Raw genomic sequence first — 9,634 nt, 5'->3', positions numbered from 1 at the left:
GGTTAGTGCTCCTGTGAAATGCTAAGGCTTAGCAGAAAATTGGCTTCGTAGTTTAAAGAAAGCCTGGCTAGAGAGGCAATGACTCTAGGAGCAACCAAAGTGTATTACCTGAGCACATTCATGCATTATATTGGGTACTTTCTCATTCCTTACGTTCAGCAATTTAAAAAGAAATACGAATCGCCTGTTCACTGCAAAGCACTGTATAAGGGTATTAGACCTATATGAGTAAATTTAACCCTTATTCCACTATGTAGTAGAGCTATTATTATGCCAGTTGTTCCAAGTGAGGAAAATGAGACTCAACATTAGTTTGCTGTCGACTACAGAAGTGGCTGAACCACGTTTTGAACATATCTTCTCACTCCAAGACTCCATTCCACTGTGTCGGGTTGCAAAGGAAAAAAAATGTTTGAACCATGATGTGCTCTAAGTCACTTGCAATTAAAATTGTACAGTTATCATGATGGTCAATAACATGTGAGACTGGCCTTTTCCCACCCTGATTCTGTTCTCTCCTGTTGCGCCTGCTTGCTTTCAATAATGCCTTCCTGCCACCCCAGCCAAAGGTACAATCACCAGAGCAAGAAAAAGGTAAGGCACTTGCCAATCAGCCCTCTGTCTTCCTGGAGGAATATATATGTCATATCTTTGACTTTGAAATTACTTCCTATAATGAGTTTTGCCTGAGAGCAGGCATAAAGCATTGTGTTTTATTCTTAGCGCATATTCTCAGCATGCCTTTTAATGACTCCTATGGAACCAGTTCCAAGCATGCTGTGCTTCTGTCTATACTGAGCATTAGCAAGCACAAACAAACACTTTTGTACAATGGCTGAAATTAGCAAGACAATGTTGAATTCATCTCTCCTCTTTTGTTGTTGAAAACTAAAATATGTATTTACTTTCTCCTGAAGTAACCCAAAATTTCAGACTACACTGTGCCTGTCTGTTTTGGCTGCATTTAAGGAAAGCACACCAGTTGAAATCCTATGTAGATTTCAGCCCTGGCCTGTAAGTATTTTCATCTACTTCTTGGAGGTGGTAGGAAGAATGATGGAAGTATTTTTACTTCATCTGTTGGCAGCCCATTCCCACGTCCAACGTGCTCATAAAAAGTCTCTGCAATGAAAAGCCAGCATAGAGTGTCAGAAGAAATAAAAGGCAAACCAAATCTAATCTTGAGATTTTGATGGGTGCTGTGAGGGAAAAGTAAATGTCACAATGCTGCCTGCAAGATGCTACCACTTGCATGCCAGCTACCCTTTCCAGTGTAGCGGCTTACCAACAAAGTTCAGTAGTCACTAGTGGGCTGAGATGCTGAGATGCTTTTCAGAATAAAAACGAATTCACAGCCACAGAGGCTCTGCGCACAATCGCAGCCAAACGGGGAGGCTGAATCTTGTGATTTCCCTGCTTAGGCTGCACTGCGGACCTTGAGGAGCCGTGGCACATGCGTAATCTGACACACCCCCCCAAATCATTTGTGCTCATGCAGGGGATAGTGTTGGTGGGGTAGAATCATAATCATAAAAAGCTCATTAGAACAAACAACCACTATCGTGTCATGCTACTGCCTGGCAGAGGCCAGGGCCTTCGTTGCCCAGATTCCAGACTAAATTAGTTAAATCCAACTTCCAAAGGCTTCACTTAAGTCTGAGCACAGACAAGAGATCAATAGTCTCTCTCTCTCACACACACACATAATGTTGAGTTCTTCTAGTGATGTTCAGGCCTGATTTCAATATTCTGGCAATGCATATCAGCCATCATCAAACGTGAGTTGTTTATAAATGTTACATAGAAGTACTTGTGGAAATTGCTAGGGAAGACCATAACAAAGGCAGTATTCAGGTTTCAAAATATCCTGTCCAGAACACTAAAAAACCTGGTTATTCTTTTCTAGGACCTAACTGTGCTCTCTCTCTGCAAACTGCCCAGAAGCAGTGCAGCTCTGCAGTCTGCCTGAACATAGCTGGTGAGGATCCGGACTACTGGTTGGTCTTCAGGGAGAACATTCTCTCACAGACCTGGGGGAATAAAGCTCTCCTGGCCTCCTCTAAAATGTGTCCCTAAGGGAACAGCAGAAGCTCTGAGCTGTTTGAAGCCTGTAGGCTCATACGCATCCAGCAAACTGGTACTCTGTGGGCCACATAGTGCTTGCTACTTGGGCCCTTGGCACTGCCAAAATATTTTGGGTCCGTAAAGGCCTGCTAGGCCAGGGCTGAGTGCCACGGTAAGAGAAGAAAGAAATAAACCGGAGAAGGAAATACCCCCGCCCCAGAACTCCAAACTAAGAAACAAAGCACAATGACACTATAACTGCTACAAACACGTACAGCAACAGGGGGAAACTATCCACAATTGTGTGTGTGTGTGTGTGTGTGTGTGTGTGCGCACTCACATATGCACAAGTCCATTTGTAGGGTGTTCGTGAACCTGGCATGAAATAATGCATGCCAAGCACTTCGAATATTGTGTGGCACCAATTGAACGCTATGTAATCATTATTATGATTGCTTTAAAACAGGCTTGTATCCATGATGGATCCATCAAAAGAGTTAAACACACTGGTTACTCAAGATACTTGCTTCTCAGTCAGATCTTAACAAGAGCTGGTCAAATTGTAAGAGGGCTCAGCTTCAAATATTCATATTAGTACCAGAAAAGAAAGACAAGAATGGGAGCAATTAAGATGATGCTACTCAGTGGGACAAAAGCAAGGTAGCAGCTGAATAAAATCACGAGGAGACCAGAAAACTTTTCAGAATGTACCTGCCCTTCCTCACCCCACACTGAATGTAAGGAGTCTCGTAAACTTGTAACCTTTCTCCCAAGCTTCAAGAAATCAAGTGCTGAACTTCTTTTTCTGCTTGCTTTCCTTCTACTGGAGGTTGGAACCGTCTGGCTTTTCACCAGTGTGATGGTCAGGCTCTCTGTTTCTTTAACACAACTTAGACTGAATCTCCCTGTTCGACATCTGGGCTCAGGGGAGGCTGTCCATAGCTGTGACTTGTGAATGTCTACATCCACCGGAGTGCTTGTCACACATGAGCCTCATTCATCGTCCTACTCAATTTTCTCTTCAAATAATCATGCTCGAGATGTATTTAGAACCCTGGAATACGAGAGCTGGAAGGAGCCTTAGGTATCAATCAGCCCAACCTCTTCATTTTACATTCAAAATTGATAACCAGAGTGCCATCAACTTTGCTTCTGGCATAACGAGGGCTGCGAAGACTGGGAATATGGGGAATACTCCTGTTCCCACTTTCCTTGAAAGGCCAAGGTCACAGCCACCCTTCTCTCTGCTAGCCTCACACAGTTTGCACTATTTCCATTCTGCTGCCAGCTGAGGCAGCTTCTAAAGCACCAGCCTTTTGTTGCTGAGGGAAGAACAAAACCCTGGCCTCCCAGCAGCAGAGAGATTTATAAGAGCTCAAGGAAGGTCAAAAGGGTAAATTACCCTGTGACTTCGATGTAATCAGCATCTTTCTAGCGTACTATAGGATAAGGCTGATTACAGGGAAGGCAAAGGTGAACAAACAGGGGCATAAATAACCACAGAAAATGAAGCTTGAACAATTTATGATCCTCATTTTTTCTTCTGGCGTTACACAGCATTCTGCTAAATCTTTTTTGTGAGAGCTTTTGGGAAGCACAAACCTTAAAAATTCTTCCCCACTTTATCTAATAGGAAGTGACTTTTTTATTATTTGGGATTTTCTTTAGGTCTAAAAGTCAAGAAAGTAAGATCATAGATTGGAAAATTTCTCCAGAATGAGGAGCCGTAACTCTTGAGGTATCATTTCTGTTTGGAAGAATTAGGGAAGGCTTCAGGGAGGAGGCATAACTTTCACATTTCTTTTCGTTCTCTCCTGTGTCATTCTTTGTTTCCTTTCATAGACGACTGAGAAATTACACTGAGGCTAAACTGAGATGCCCCCCCCCCCACACACACACACACTCACACACACATACACACACACACACTCACACACTCTGTGCATATAAATCTCAAGTGACCATCACGTTACCACATCCCGGGAAGTTTCTGTTTCTAGTTAACCTCAGAGCAGAAGCCTTGTCTACTTAGTTTACCACTGTCTGCTCCCAAGCAGGCATAATGCCTAGAGCTGAGAAGACATGCCCAATAAACAGCAGTTGAAAGAGTAAGTGAAGGACCATGGAAGCAGATCCTTGGGGATCTGTGTGCACATGACTTTAAATCAAATTGAGAAGGACATATGCCTAGGCAGAATCCCCCCAACCTTTACCCTCCTTCTCACAGGGTTCCAGTGCTTTGCAAAATGTAGAGTACTAGTTAAATGGCGCAATGAATACTTCACAGAAATCATTCAATAAAGTAACGATAATAGACCTAGAGGTTTTAGGATGGCCCTGTTCTATATAAAATGTACAAAGTTAAGAATAAAGTATAAAGGGCGGGGGATTTGGCTCAGTGGTTCTGCTCTCTGCCTTGGGAGCACAAGGGCCTGAGTTTGATCCCTGGTACCACACACACACACACACACACACACAGAATAAATTACAAGTCCTAACTAAATTATAAGTCTCTACGTAAATGCTATAGGACATAAATAATATCCAAATGATACTGATATTTCCCCTAAATACAATCCATTTTACAATAAATTCGTGTGACGGATTTTCTTATATAGTCACCAAGTTCATATCCATACCGAAGACTGGCTGTCAGCTAATGGTCATAGTACGTAGGGACTATTAGCACATTTATTAATCAGGGCATTTTAAATGTTTTTGGTGAGAGAGGAATCATGTTAGAAGCCATGTATTGATCTATAAAATCTTCAGTTCATGTGAAGTGATGATATCTATATTTCTCAGTGGTACTTTGTAATTCTACACAAATGCCAGTATGGATTTATAGGAAAATGGATACATATTGAAGATGTACTCCTAAGTGAAATAAATAAGTCACACATGTGTAAATACCGAATAGTGTCCCTGGTGTGGATTTAGTAGACACTTTTCATAACAAGGTTTTGTTAATTCTACAAACCTTTGGTAAATATATCTGCATATCCTGTATGATAGCAACATTCAAGCTTCTAAAATGGAAATGTTATGTGTATGTACCAGTTCTCTGCAGTGAATGTAGTTATCATATATTGAAACATGCACTGATAAAAGCAAAAAGAGATTCTAAAAGAATTGAACTCCTCCCTTTTTCTCCTGTTGCAAAGATGATTAATAATAGGTTCTCCAATTCCTCACCTTCCTTTTTTTATTGGTACTTCCACACCCTACTTTCAGCTCTTTCAGCTCCTGTTCTAACTTTAAAATTGTTCTTCTCACCTCTAGTTTCCTCCCACCTTTGTCCATTATCCAAAGCACCAAATGATTTTTCTAAATACAAATTCCACCATGTTATTTCCCTGCTCCAAGCCACATTGCCATCAGTCTCCATAGTTTGGTGTTGAAGCCCTTCCTAATTCGCCTGCAGCCAACCACATCTTCCTCATCCTTGCCTTCCTCCCCTTACAGTCTAGGCTGGAGTCGTACCAGATGCCTCTTCACAACCAAAACGTGCTACACACTTGCACAAGTCTTTGCTTTTTGCATCTACTCTTTTCTGATCCGTCTTTTACAATTCTACTTATCCCTTTAGGTCTAGCTGTAGTGCAAATTTTACTAGGTCTTCCACTCCAGGTTGAGACTAGGCTGCCCCTTTCATGGCGTTCACAGCTCTTCATTAGCATTCATTTTATACATGACTTTATGCACCACTTGATTAGAAACTTCTTAAGGATTAGAGCAGTAGCTTTGCATAGTGTTTAATAAATGTTTGTTACATACATGAATGAATGAATGAATGATTTAATTATTTCCTTCTGCTCTGGATGTCAGTCAGCATTCAAAATAGTCCTTTTACATTTACGAAGCTCTCTATTTTCATGTAGTCTAATGAGGCATTGTAAATTTACCAGAGGTCCAGGAAAAGCAGTGTAATAAATGGGAAAGTATTTTTAAGTAGGCATGTGTGGGCATTAGCTTAAACCTTTTCAAGACAGACGTTACACTCCAGAAAACATGAATGAGCATGTTTTTTTCTTTTTTGAAGGCTTTGTTGCATAGTAGCTAGGACTGAAAATTTCTTCTTTATTTCCATGTTTCAATATCCCCCCTTGCTAGTGTTTTCCATATGAAAAACATCCATGAAATTCTTTTATACAGACTTCTCTATGGTGTCCTCCAAAAAGTGAAAAGAAATATATTTTCATATTAATTGTTCTTGATTTTCGTCAATTTATGAGATTTCCAAGCATCTTGCAGTAGCATGGTTTAAAAACTAAATTGCTAGATGCCCTTGTGATTCATGAGCTTGACGATTAGGTTTTTGTAACATCATGTGAGATGTTATTCTTAGAACCTTATTACAGCATTGGCACATTACCTATCTGACGTGAAAAAACAAGCCTCAATTGCTGGTTGCAGGTAAAAAGTATTTGTTCAATTTACAGAACTGGAAATTTTTTTATTTGAAAATTTAATCCACAGGTTTACTTTAGGGTAATTAGAAACAGCACAAGTTTTAAAACAAGCCATAGAATCATGCATTTTTAAATTACATTTGGTTTTAGGACTGATTTTGTCCAATGTAGGTGACAGATTCAAGGAGGCTTCAATATCATTACTACTTCTACCAAAAAATAGACTTTGGTAATATCACCCATATTGCATTTTTAACAATCTACACAGCACTTTTAAATTTCCCGGCTCTGGGGGCCGGGGATGTAGCTTAGTGGTAGAGCACTTGCATAGTATGTGCAAGGCCATGGATTCAGTCCCAAGCACTGCGCTGCATTCACTCACTCACTCAATCAGTAAATGAAACCTCCCTGCTCGAAAGATGAGCAAAATTAAAGAATTGTTAATTTGTCTACTGAAGAATTGAGCCAGAGACCTATGTAATTATTTACCAAATTAGCTTCTACCGTTTAGTTCTATAGTCATGACATGGTTTCAGTGTTTGTAGCACTCATGAGTGCCATTCTGGGTTCTTAGGAAAACAACAAACAAAAGAAAATGAAACAAATAAAGCTAGAAGTTTCATATATCACCAGCTAGCTCTTTACTGTAATTCAGCAGCTTTTGTAGTTGCAGAGAGAGGTTTCCGGATCTACAGCCATCTGAGCAGTCCCAGAGCTGGATGAGAAAGGCTTATGGTGGCTGACTCCTCTGGTCCAGAAGAGAGCACAAGCTCTCCTCTCTCCCAGGCTTGGGCTTCTGGACTACTTGGTGCTATTAGAATTTTGTCAGAAGAAGAAATCAACAGGAATTGTGCTGAGTGGTTTTTATTCCTTTTTTTAAACAAAATGAACATACACCTGACATACAGTCTGAGTTTTCTAAGTCACACCAATACCCAAACAGCTCTTCAATAACTGATGTCTTTCAGGTCCAGAAAACCAAATACATCAATCAAAAGCAAAGTTGTCTACACACCTTGTTCATTTGCACTCTCAATAAGAGCCAGAGTTTGCGGGACAGATATAAACAGAAGACTGATAGGAAGTCCGTGGTCTCAGGGCTCTGAATGCTCTGGGCTTCCAGGACAGCGCTGGGGTTTCACCTTGAGCTCTCCATATGCGCCTAACGAATGTTTACTAGAAGTCTTTTCATGGGGTTTGGGGAGATTTCGCTTGTACAATGCTGGCATGATGTGACCTTTCTAATTTACTATTTAAGGAGTTTTTCAGGGGATTTAGCTCAGTGGTTCTGCTGCCTGCCTTGGAAGAGCAAGGACCCAAGTTCGATCCCCAGTTCCAAAAAAAAAAAGAAGAAGAAGAAGAAGCTTTGCTAGGAACAGCAAGAAAACTTTTCCAGGTGCCATTTAATAGAAATCCTCACTTTTTGAAAACATCTTGATTTGTAATTATGCAATAGAATTCAATAGAAATATTCTGATGGTGGCAGTTGGGATTTCATCATTTCCACCTTTGTGTTAACTTACTGTGTCAACTTTTCGAAGTTCCCTTCTTCTCAAAACCCTTCTGTTTTTGATGATCTTCAATGGAGGAAATTCTGCTCCTTTCTTTTTAGGGCAGTTCTTATGAGTAAAATTGTTATTCTTGTGACCACAGCTAAGTTGAAAGAGGTTTAAGTGGAAGAGTTTTTTTTAAAATTACCCTATTTCTTTCCTACAATGAGTACTCAAATCATTTTTTTAACTTGCCCTAAAAAAACAAATTTCTCTTCTCCCGCTGCAAAATTATCTGACTATTTTCCCTTGCAATACATTAGGGAGATAACAGCAGTCTGTGCACAAAACAGGGGCATCGCATTCCTAGCACTGCAGCATCTTCAGCCCTAGGTGCTTTTTATTTTTCAGAAACACATATGGACAGAGCCTGAATTTGCTAAAAAGTTGTAGAGGTAAATAAAAAGGACTTAAATGAAGAAGTACCCATGCTTGTATTTTGTTCAAGACCGCAGGTAAAAGGACAATGTGATGAGACACAACTTGTCAGAGAAACCATGGCCTGTAGGATGCTCATAAAGCAGATGCCATACCTAGAAGCAGATAGGCCTCAGTCAAGGGGAATTTGTGGCAGCCTCACCATGTGGAGTCCCCGGTGTCAGAGACGTATAGTAGGTTACACAACTCGAGAGACCCATTGCAAACTGAAAAGGCAGTGACCCTTGTTTAGAAGTAATTATAATCTCATGAGCCATCAGAGCAGCAGAGCACTAAACCGAGTGCAGGAAACTTGTAAGCTTGAGGCCTTGTGCGGCCGCACAGGTTACATGCATGTACAGCTGGCTCCGCACATGTCTAAGACCTGGATGGCCTATATGGATCCCAGATAAGCTTGAATTCCCTGTCCATGTAGTCTCAGGTAATCTCTCTCAGGACCAAAGCCCTCCAAAGTCCCATCACTTTAGAACTGAGGCAGAAAGCAATGCTATTTTTCTTCGTACATGTTTGTAGGACATGATGTTTACATCCATCTCAGGGAGTAGGTCCATGGACTTAGCGTGTCTTAATTCTTTTTATTATCCTTCTCCTTCTCATTCTCTTCCCTACCTGTTTATAGATCCCCACCCACCCAATCTCCTCCTCCTCCTTCTTCTTTTCTTCTTCTTCTTCTTCCAACACATAGTGATTATAATCACTGTAGAAAGAGGACCAAAATTCCAAAGCTGGGGGAGGGAAAAGGGGCATAAAAAGATTTGGGGTATGTTGCACATATGTACTAATCATCCACAGTGGATATAATCATATTCATCATTATGATTAGAGAGAAAAATGCTGTTTTTCTTTACCCATTGTACTTTATGCCTTTTCCTAGAGAATATGGTATTATTATGCAAAATATGCTCATGATAAAAGGTGGATGCATTACCAAATATAACTCTCTCCAGGGTCAATCTGTCCTCTCCGCTGTGGACATCCTGTGGTTTAGCATGGGAGGAGGGTCTTTTGGCTTCCTCTACTCTCCACCTCCCTAATGGTAAGGACTCGTCTATTTAATTCTGAATCAACATCCCAGCTTCCTGGAGCAAAGTCTCCTCTCTGCCAAACATTCAGCTCCCTATTTCTGCCAGCTGCCTTGTTGCCTCCCTGTTAATCCAGGGAGACCTCCCA

At 40.9% G+C, this 9,634-nt stretch overlaps 1 non-coding gene across 1 annotated transcript; it reads left to right on the top strand.

The window, feature by feature from the left end:
- Positions 1-6,346: 6,346 nt before the first annotated feature.
- Positions 6,347-6,449, top strand: LOC117284880. The gene has a single exon (XR_004515948.1). It is a non-coding gene; the product is annotated as a small nucleolar RNA U13 (small nucleolar RNA).
- Positions 6,450-9,634: the final 3,185 nt, after the last annotated feature.

The sequence above is a fragment of the Fukomys damarensis genome, unplaced genomic scaffold (genome assembly GCF_012274545.1).
Source record: "Fukomys damarensis isolate Sample0158 unplaced genomic scaffold, DMR_v1.0_HiC HiC_scaffold_39, whole genome shotgun sequence".
Taxonomy (NCBI): Eukaryota; Metazoa; Chordata; class Mammalia; order Rodentia; family Bathyergidae; genus Fukomys; species Fukomys damarensis.
The sequence above is the reverse complement of the archived record's forward strand: the minus strand, read 5'-3'. Positions and strand labels throughout refer to the sequence as shown.